Genomic DNA, 10,709 nt, shown 5'->3' on the forward strand with positions numbered 1-10,709 from the left:
GGGAGTGACAGAAATATAGGTTGCTTTACGACCTAGGACAAATAGGGTTATTCCTTTAATAGAAAAAGGAATTTTACTTAGAAAAGAATTTTAGGGTTTGGTCAAGAAATGAAGTGACATGATATTGGGAAAGATTTAAGAATGATGAGTCACTTAAGAGAAGAAATGATGATGATTTCCCAGGTTTCAAGTACACAGATCCGCTCCAAAAATTAAAAATCAGGGCAAGAACCAAATAAATCAAAAAGAAAAAGAAAGGGCAAAAAACCAGGGTGTTACAAACCTCCCCCCTTAAATAAATCTCGTCCTCGAGATTTGGTTGCTCAGGAAATAAGTATGACTTGAGGACACCGTTTCCAACTCGGGTATCCAGTTCCTTTATATGTTGTTCTCTCAAGAATTTCATATGATTTTCTTACCTTGCTCTGGGGTGGTTTGCTTCTCCTTTCCCAAATTCTGACAGGTTTTTGCTCATATACCACATCCTTATGCTGATGTTGATTCTTTCATATCTGCGGTGATATCCAAGGGATCTGAGCATAAATTTTCCTTTGGTCATGAAAACCTTTTTACTTCTGCCATGGGGTTTGCTCAAACAAATGCATGCCTTCCGGGTTCAATAAATGCTGAGAATCATGGCCATTCTCCTGACGGTATATGACTGCTCGTAGGTGGCACTGGCTTATCTTGATTTGTTTCTTTGTCTCGAACATGAGATACAGACCAAAGATTCGACCGCCTTCTGCCATGAGTACATTGCTGCTGAAGTCAAACTGTAGGGTTTGCAAAGGAAATCTTAGGTCTAACATAACAAACTTGGATATTCCGTACTAACCATTTTAAGCGGGTCAGCGGGATATGAAGTCCTTGTAGAACGCAGTAGGCCTCTGAGGATATGCCTTTGTGGATCCATCAGGAGTCTGGCCTCCAACTGACTTGTTTATCCGGACCCTGATGGTCGTGCAAAATCATCATACCTTTGGTGTCAGTCTCACCCTTTGACAGTCATGATTTTCTTTGTCAAGATACCTTACTGAAATAGCTTGGCCACACATGTCCTTGATTCTTTGTATGACCATGGATGTGGTTAGTGCAATATTTTTGGCATTATTCCTTGTGCTAGCTTTTTTACCTGGGTCCACACACATATGGCATATGCTCGGGGCTTGTAGCTGTATAGAGCTTGTTGCTGAGGCCAATCACATAAGAGGGTGACAAGAGTTCATGAGATCTTGTCAGGTGCGGAAATATTCACCTTGGTGACCTTTGTCAGGACTGCTGATTCTTTCTTAGGTATATCTGCTTGATCATTGTCGTATCTCATATGAGCGACTTGCATGACCGAGAATGCATGCCCACCATATATGTAAGAATATGCAGCCGAACACTCGATCCTTGCAGTAGGCATAGGTCTTGACTGGGTTGTACTTTTTACAAAAAATGTTGCAGATCTGGTTCTTGTGTGCTGTCATATACTGTCAACTCATAGTGTAGTACCTAACGATGGTGCGTGGTGTTGTACTATCGGAAGCTGGGTATCTTATGTGGGAAGCCATCTGAGTAGCTTGCTGAGGAAGACTCGACATCTTATGCTCGAAGCTTTTGCCGCAGTAGCGTGCTGGAGAAGCCTGGGTTCCATACCTAAGAAGCTTCTCCCCTGGTTGCTTTTTTGAGGAAGATTCAATTCATTATGTCAGAAGCCTTTACTGAGGTATCTTGCTATGGAAGACTGGGTATCTTGGACCGGAATCTGTCCATATATTGTACTGAGGAACATTGAGGAGCCTTGCATCATAAATTTCTTACGATAGCGTGTGGAGGAAGACTGAGTTTCTTGTATCCAAAGCTTTATACTGTGATATGCAGATTGAAAGCCATACACAAACCCATAATATTTTGTGGCTGGTTACTTGCATGAGAAAATTTGTTTGACTGTCTTCCTTGATCATAGCACATTCTGGCTTTCTTTCAGAGTATACCATATTTCAAGCATCATTCATTGCTGAAGCAAAACTTTGTATATGACCCATACCTTTGACTGGAAATATACCATTAATCTTACACCTGACTTGTCTTCCTACTGGCTTGACCATTACTGTGTGAGGATTAAGTACTTTTGTAGACTTGATGTGTTTAGTTGAGCTTCTTCCAAATATTTGAAATCCTTATTGCTTCTTTGAGTCCGGTGCCGATGGAGGAGCAACTTCCATAAGGGAAAAATAGGGTAACACCAAGGACCCAAAAGAAAGAAGCAAAAGAAACAACTCAACTAAACAAAAGCACACACAAACAAAGTCACATATTATTGCTAGTCACACAATAGACATGCTGACTTAAGCACACAAATCTCGTGGGATCTCCAGCTCTACGATCTAGCATGTTGTGATGGTGTGCACGAGGACGAATCAATGTTTGGAGGGGTTGGTGTAAACATAGCTACTCCAAGTGCTAGCTCAGCCAGGTAGCAACCTGGACTAGCTCGGAGGTGAGGGCGCACTTGGTAACCATGTAGCAGAACACGAATGTTACGACCACATTATTATCAAGTGGACAGAAGGGATCCGTACTCGTCCAAGGAATAGGATAGCGGGGAAAACTGAGTCTGCTGGCATTGCCCTTTCTCGATGACTAAGATCATTAAGGGTTGCCAACCATGGCAAGATAAAAGGACGACCCGGTATAGAAGCATGTCTATCACCGAAAAGATAGTTGTGGTTGGAAGAAAGATATCGACGTGATACCTGAGCACCATTCCTGAAAACAGTGTCTGGATCACTTGGCATCACCCTGCTAGGACAAAAATGACGCCAAACACCAAAGAATAGGTTCAAAGGAAACTGGAGGAATGCAGAGGCTGAGCTGTAGTGGATCCGAACCGATGCCAGCTACACCCACAAGAGAAACCGTTAGCACCAAACAATAATTCTATATGCATGCTATGCAACAAACAAATGCAGCAACCAATGCAACAAACAAGCCAGACTCTATACTACCGATTTTACCGCTCGCACTGACTAGGGCGTCCTACAGCCAGACCTGCTCTGATACCAAGCTCTGTGGCACTCCGGTTCAGAGGAACTGGACCACCCCGTATTCCAGCCCAGAGATCAAGTCTTCTGGAATATGACACTGTTTGACATAGAACAAATCAGCTCTTATTACAAAGGATAATGGATACGAAGGTCTAATATTACAAAGGATCACATCGGCACGACAACACTACGCCTGCTAAGGTAGCTCTATGCTAGCAGTGGAACAACTCGTAGCAGCAGAATAACTTCTAGCAGCGGAACAATGACGACGGTGGCGAACTCCACTCCACATATACTCTCGCTGGGACACGATCTAGCTCGCAAGAACAAAAACCTTGACAAACAATCAATCATGGCATCACCTGCAATCTGGCATGACATGCCAGGCTAGTACATTGAATGTACTTGCAAGCTCACAACAACCAAAAGCATCAAGGCAAGATAATAACATAGCATTAACAGGTTAGCTAATCAATAACTACTATGATGATGAAGCCATAACTAAGCATGATGTGAAACTACTAAGATTACTGCTGAACCACCATCTCAAGAACCATCTCACTCTTGGCTATACAACCAAGCAATAGATCACCTCGATCACCTCATGATCAATACCTCCACGTGATCACCACATGACCATGTCACAAACTAAATGATCATCCACGAGATCATCCCAATATCCTCATCATCATCCTGCCAAACTGTACTCCTCAAATATATCAACATATAAATCACATATAAGTCATTCCGTCATGTGAGTGTTGATCGAACGGTGAGACCTAGTACAAACTTGTGCCCATGATCGAGGACACGACTATCGATAGATTAAACACACACTCTGCAGAGGTTAGCACACTGTACCCACATCACAGAAGCCATGGCCTCATGCTCCCATTCGGGTGGACCAACGACGTTCCGACAAAACAAATATACTGCCATGAAACTCTCCCGACCACTCTGACCAACTCCAAGGGTAGCATAACACTACTATCATGATGAATCCAAGCATCAAGATTGTCGGTGTTCTGGGAACGGGGGTCCCCAGACTTGCCTGCGGCCTGCGGCGTGGCTCAAAGGGGGGCCCAGCGCGGCCCATCTTCACCAACACAAAACCAAGACCCTCGCGAGGGGCCAAGCCTCGCGGGGCGGACGACGCGGAGCTTCCTCAGGCACGGCCACATCAGGCTGGCTCACGAGGAGGCGGAGAGACCAAGGCGGGGTACCTCACGAGGTGCCCGTGACGCAAGCCATGACGACCAAGGGCGCCAGGCGGGTGCCAGCCCGCGTAGTGTCCTTCTTTCCTCTTTGGTGCAAAGGGGGCAAGCGCAGCCGCGGAGTACCGAGGCATCAGGTAAAGGTTGCCATTTCGGTGCAACGAGACCAAGACCATGAGGTCTACAAGACGGAGGTCATCGTGGAGCCCGAGACGGCGTCATCACCAGAGCTTTGTGCAGGCGAAGACTACTTTTGTCAGGGTAGCTGGTACTAGCTGTCCCCTTTCAAATTAGCCCGACATTGTTGGCTCCCTTCCCGCTCGATATTTGGGAAGAGGACCAGGGCCTCTATAAATAGGATCAGCCACTCGCAAGAGGGGGCAGCTGAGAAGGAGGAGGCTCTTTAGAGAGGGGTTTCGATCAGAGAAAGAGAGAGAGAAAGGTGACTGAACTCCTCCCAGCAGTTCATCGCCCTAGCCAAGAACAGACCCTCGCGAGGCCGTTCTTCCTTGTATTGTTCATCATCATCAGCCCAAGAGGCAATCCACCACACCACACACTGGAGTAGGGTATTACACCATAACGGTGGCCCGAACCTGTATAAACCCTGTGTCTCTTGTGTTGTTCTTTCCATAGTTTAAATCTTAGCGAGGCGGAGGGGTGCAGGTAGGTAGGAGGCGAAATCTCCGCGCGCACCCCAGTGTTCGAACCTCAAGGGTCTGCCGGAACCCGAAATCCGACATTTGGCGTGCCAGGTAGGGGTGCGCCGGGATTCGTCTTCCCCCACCCCGTTCTCCTCCGACCGTCACGCCCATGTCTGACGCTCGTCGGGCCCGTGCCGAGCGCCGGGCCGCTCTCGCTTCCCGCATCACCTAGGCGGCCCCTGTCGGCGGGCGTCCTCGCCGTTCCCTGTCACCTGCCGTCAACGCCGCCACCAGCCCGGCGGGGGACGAGCAGCAAGCATCGTCTCAGCATCCGTCCGTGCGGCAAGACGGCCGCACCGCAACTCCCTCGCTCACCCCAGCTGGTTCTTCATCCCGCGCGCTCCGCTCTCCCATGGAGGCTCGGGCTGCACTCATCGCGGCAAACGAGCTCCTGCGCTACCGTCCCGTCGACGACGTCTACGAAGAATGGATCGACCGCGTCGCCGAGCTCGTCCGTGCCGCAGGGGGCTCTCCTGCGCCGTCCGTTCCGCTGCACCGCACCCCGCCCCACGCGGGCGATGAAGCTCCGGCGGCGCCCCGACCGCCTCCTTCTCAGGAAGGCGCCATGGCTCCAAGGCGCGTGGCCCCTGGGCGGAACCCGCTCTGTCAGGTGCCAGCGCGGCAAGAGCAGAGCTGTCAAGAAGTCCCTCGCCCGCAAGAAGCTGCCCGGGCGCTCCCTGCTCCAGCACGTTGCGACCATGCTCCTGCTCCCCCGCGTCAAGACCCCGCGCTGCTCCCAGCTGCAGCGCGTGGGGACATGCAAGACCAAGCTCCCTGTCACCCAAGGCCTCCTGTGGCCACAGCAGGCTGCCGCGCCTTCACCGCCGAGCTATGCAGCGTCGCGTGGCCCAGCAAGTTCAAGCCAGACCTGCCTCCTCGCTACGACGGCACGGCTGACCCTGCGGAGTTCCTCCAGCTCTACGAGCCGGGCATCGAAGCTGCCAACGGAGACAAGAAGGTCATGGCGAACTGGTTCCCCATGGCGCTCAAGGACGGGGCCCGCACCTGGCTCCTGAACCTGGCTCCGGGCACAATCTCCTCCTGGGACGAGATGCGCACCCGCTTCATCGCCAACTTCCAAGGCACTCGCGACCGGCCACCCGCCGTGAGCGACATGCGCCGCATCAAGCAACAGCCCGGGAGACCCTGCAGAAGTACATCCAGCGCTTCAACAACGCATGCCTCAAGATTCCCAAGGTAACTAAGGAGGCCATCATCTCAGCCTTCTCCGACGGCGTGCGCGACGTCAAGATGAAGGTGGAGCTGGTGATGCATGAAGACATGTGCACTTCCTTGGAGCTGTTCAACCTGGCAACCAAGTGTGCCAGGGCCGAGGAAGGGCGTCTCTCCCTCCTCGAGCTGCCTGCCGCAGACCCAGAAGAGAAGAAGCCCAAGGCCAAGGATGTGAAGTGCAAGGGGGCTGCCATGCTCGCGGCAGAATCAGACACCAAGCAGGGCAGAGATCAGCCCGAACCTTCCAAGGGCAGCCGGTACTGTGTGTACCACGACCTCCACACCCACAACACCAACGAATGTCAAGAGCTCCGAGCCGTGCGAGAAGGAAGGATCGGCCGTCGCCCTGACCGCGGTGACCGGGGCTATGGTTGAGGAGGAGGAAGGAAAGCAGGACGCTGGGAAGACCATGGCCCGCGCCAAGGGTGGCGCGATCAACCTCGCGAGGATCGCTGGCAAGACCCGCCTCGCGAGGTAGACTAGAGGGATCAGGCTCGCGAGGATTGCCCGCAAGGCAACGCCGGCCTCCCACCGCAGCCGCCGTAGCCAAGGAGAAACGAGGACCGCCACCAGGACGAGGGGGCTGGGGGCTTCCAGGAGCCGTGCGCGATCGCCTGCGTCCTGGGCGGGGCACAAGCCCCAGCCTCTCAGTGCATCTTCAAGCAGTTCGCCCGTGAAGTGAACGCAGTCCTCCCCAGGCTCGAAGCCACGCGCCCTCTCAGGTGGTCGACGTGCGCCATCACGTTCAGCTCAGCAGATCAGGTCAAGTGTGCGGCTACAGCCGGAGTCCTCCTGATGCTTTGTTCCCCAATCATCAGCAACGTGGTGGTCACCAAGACCCTCATCGATGGCGGGGCAGGGCTCAATATCCTATCTCTGGAAACATTCAACAATCTCCAAGTGCCCTACAGCCAGCTTCAGCCAACCAAGCCTTTCTCTGGTATCACCGACGGCTCCATGGTCTCGATTGGGCAGGTCCGCCTCCCTGTCACCTTCGGGGCACGCGATAACTACCGCACCGAGCTCATCGACTTCGACGTCGCTCACATTCGCCTGCCGTACAACGCCATCCTTGGGTACCCAGCGCTAGCCAAGTTCATGGTCGTAACTCACCATGGCTACAACGTCCTCAAGATGTCAGGAAGTGGCGGAGTCATCATGGTGCCCTGTGAAGAGAAGGACGCGGTGTGTTCCCTGGAACGAGCCTTTCAGGCCGCGTCACTGGAAGACCCGGATCGTGGAAGCAGGAGGCCTCCCGAGACCGCCCCTAAGAAGAAGAAGACATCGTTCGGCCCGACCACTCAGGAGGCAGGCCCCTCTGGGCCCGCGCCTGCCCAGGGGGAACCTCCTTCCATCGCATAGGAAAGCGCGCCCGACGCCCTCCTCAGGCAGGGCTCGGGGGCTCTCCCCTGGAGGGCCACCGACCTAGCTAGGGTCACGAGGGAGGTGCTTGGGCACCACATGGAGGCGTGTTTCGAAGCATGTTTCCCTCAAGAAGGAGCAAGGCAAGGAGATCCAGATCCTCAGGAGTTCGTCAGCAAGGCCATTCAGGAGCTACAGGAGTCAAGAGTCATGAAAGGCAGCAGCCGCCTACCAGCAGTGGCTCCTCATCCAGGCAAGGATGGTGGGCTGCGCGTCTGCATCGACATACCAGGGCTCAACCGAGTCGCCTCTCTGGAGCGCCTCTGGCCCTCGCGAGTGGGGCGCTGCGGAGGCCCGCCCCACAACTATGTTCGCATGCCTTACGGCTTGCCGAACGCGGCTACCATGTACCAGCGCCTCATGAGGGGCATCATGGAGGCATGAGAGGCAGGCGTTCCACAGCCCTGGCGGGGATGGAGATGGTCCGCGAGGAGCCGCCAGCACCTCCGAAGCTTCCCGAGGCCCCTGGGCCTGGGGGCTCGTGAGGATCGGCTCCCGCAGCCCACCGAGCCTGCTACACCGATGCTCCTTCGTCCTCAACGTCATCAGGTGACATCTTTCGAGTTTCATTTCCAGCTGGGAGCGCCCCCCCAGGGCTGCATTATTCCCAGGCCGCGTGGGTTCGTCCCTGCGGCGTGTATCCCTGTTTATTCCATGTTGTTAGCTTACCTTGTTGGGGGCGCCCCTCGGGTTGCATGATCCCCAAGCCGCTCGGGCCAGGCCCAGCGGCATGTATCCCATTTGCGTTTATTTCTGGTTATGTGTTAGACCCACCATGCTTGATTATTTGATGCCGGTCCACGGCACCTCTTCTTCTCCATGCCGACCACTTGCACGTTAAAGGGGGGGGGGTACCTGAGCATCGCGACTCAGGGCTCTTACTGGCTCTCCAGCCCTCACCCTCTGGCCTTGTCCATGGCATCGCGACCTGGCATACCAACGACGGCTGAGACCAGCTCGAGGGCCGGGACCCGAGGATGTAGAGTGCTGACATCTAACCAAATTTTCAGGGACACATCACAAGATAAGGCCAAGTGCCAGGCGCAACCCGCCTAGAGGTAGGGCACCGTGAGTCCCGCGCTGGCTCACGGGTGCCCAGATACACCTCGCCAGGCCCTACCATGCCAGCCACGTGTCAGGGCGGGGCTGTACACGCCCCGGGGGCTCCTCCCGGAGGGGGGACCCCTCCCACGTACCAGTGGAAGCACCATGCTCCGCGCTGGCTGATGACACTGCCGAGGAGCGGCTATGCCCGTACACATACGGAAGCGCTATGCTCCGCGCTGGTGATAAACAACTGAGGGTGGCCCCCGGGCCGCATCAACCTCAGGGAGCCCAGAGCTCAGTGTCTAGCCTCATCGTAACGCCTCCCCTCGGGAGTGCCGCGCGAGGGGGCTGGGCACGGGAGCTGCGCCTGGGTCACACCCAGACGCACGCCGCCCAGCCAGCTCCCCCTGGGCCTGGTTCGTCGCGCGTCTCTCCCCGAGCGGAGCCAAGGTACGAAGGCCGTTTGAGCGTCAAGGGGGACTCCTGAGCATCGCGACTCAGGAGCCTAACTGGTCACATAGCCCCACACTCCGTGGCCCCGTCCTGGTTTCCGGTCGGGACCAACGCTGGGTGAGGCACGCGCGTAGCCGGGCTCTGCAGACGTAGAACGGTAGATCCACCCACATCACACCTCCCTACTTGTTGTTCGTGCGCCAAGGGGGACTCTTGAGCATCGCGACTCAGGAGCCTAACTTGTCACGTGGCCCCTCACTCCTTGGCCCCGTCCTGGTTTCCGGTCGGGACCAACGCTGGGTGAGGCATGCGCGGGGTCGGGCTCTGCCGGCATAGAACATAAGCAAGTAGGAAGGAAAAGCGCAAATTTCAAGGAATTCAAAAGCAAATATTACAGTCCACACTGTTATCTCAATGCCAAACGCAAGTTTAAACGCCTCCCTGAGGCATGATACATGTGCAGGAATTAAAAGCAGGACAGGAGCCACGACGGAGTCACTTGTCGGCGGTGGAGCAGTGCGGATTGGGTACGCCTCATGGAGTGGTGGGGTCGGCAGCGCCTTGCTTCGGCTTGGTGCTGAAGGCCCGGAACTTCCCCAGCAGGGCCTCCGCGCGACCCTTCACGGCCTCGGCAGCGGCAGCGGCACGCTCGCCGCTCACTGGCTCCAGCAGGCTGTCGAGGTCGACACCGGGATTGCAAAGGTAGATGTGGGTGAGGACCCGCGTCAGTGCGGCAGAAGACAGGACACGCGCCTCGGCCTCGGCCGTGGGGCCAAGGCCAAGGGCGACATCTTCAAGAGCGTGAACCAGGAAGGGAAGCACCTTGGCGGGGCCGTCCTCGGTGCCAGCCAGTGGGCTCTCCAGGCCGCTGTCGTAAAGTGTCCTCAGTGAGGAGCAAGCCCTCGCCTCCATCTCCGTGAAGGCCACGCGGTCCTCGGCGAGAACCAGGGCCTCGTCGTCCAGCTTGGCCTTCCTCGCCCCCAACTCCTGCTCCAGCGCGCCTAGGCGGTCGCGGCGTTTCCTGAGCTTGACCTCCCTCTCCTTGATAGCCGCCTCGCGAGCCTTCATGCCTTCTTCCTGCTCTTGGCAAAGGCGGACCTCGTTCGCGAGCTGGTCCCGCAAATCTTGCAGTTCGCCCTCCAGCGCCTTGCAACGTCCATGGACGTCGACCACCTCCCCCAGGGCTGCGTCACGAGCAGCCTTCGCCTCAAGGACGGCCCGCTTCTCCTCGCCGCATGCCGTCGAGGCCTGGACCAGCACCGCCCGAATCGAAGCGTCGGACCGAACCCATCCTGAAGCCAGCTCCAAGCGCCCGGCCACCAAGCGGGGGTCGGCGCCGAGAAGATCCTGCCGCAGTCGGTCCAGCTCAGCAACAGCATGATCCAGGATGGCAAAAGGAGTCGGAGATACAGCAGCCGGTGGAGTAGGAGGAGAAGGCGGCAGCGCGGCCACAGCATCCTGAGGCGGGGTTTGCCGCGCCCCAACGGCTGAAGTGGCGGCGGCAGGCAAGAGCACCTCAGGAGCCACTTGGGCCGTGGGGCTGAGCTCGCCCCAGCCGGCTCAGCCAGGCCTCGCGAGGACGACCGGGCAGGAGAAGCCTGTGC

Source organism: Triticum urartu, chromosome 3 (assembly GCF_003073215.2).
Source record: "Triticum urartu cultivar G1812 chromosome 3, Tu2.1, whole genome shotgun sequence".
Lineage (NCBI taxonomy): Eukaryota > Viridiplantae > Streptophyta > Magnoliopsida > Poales > Poaceae > Triticum > Triticum urartu.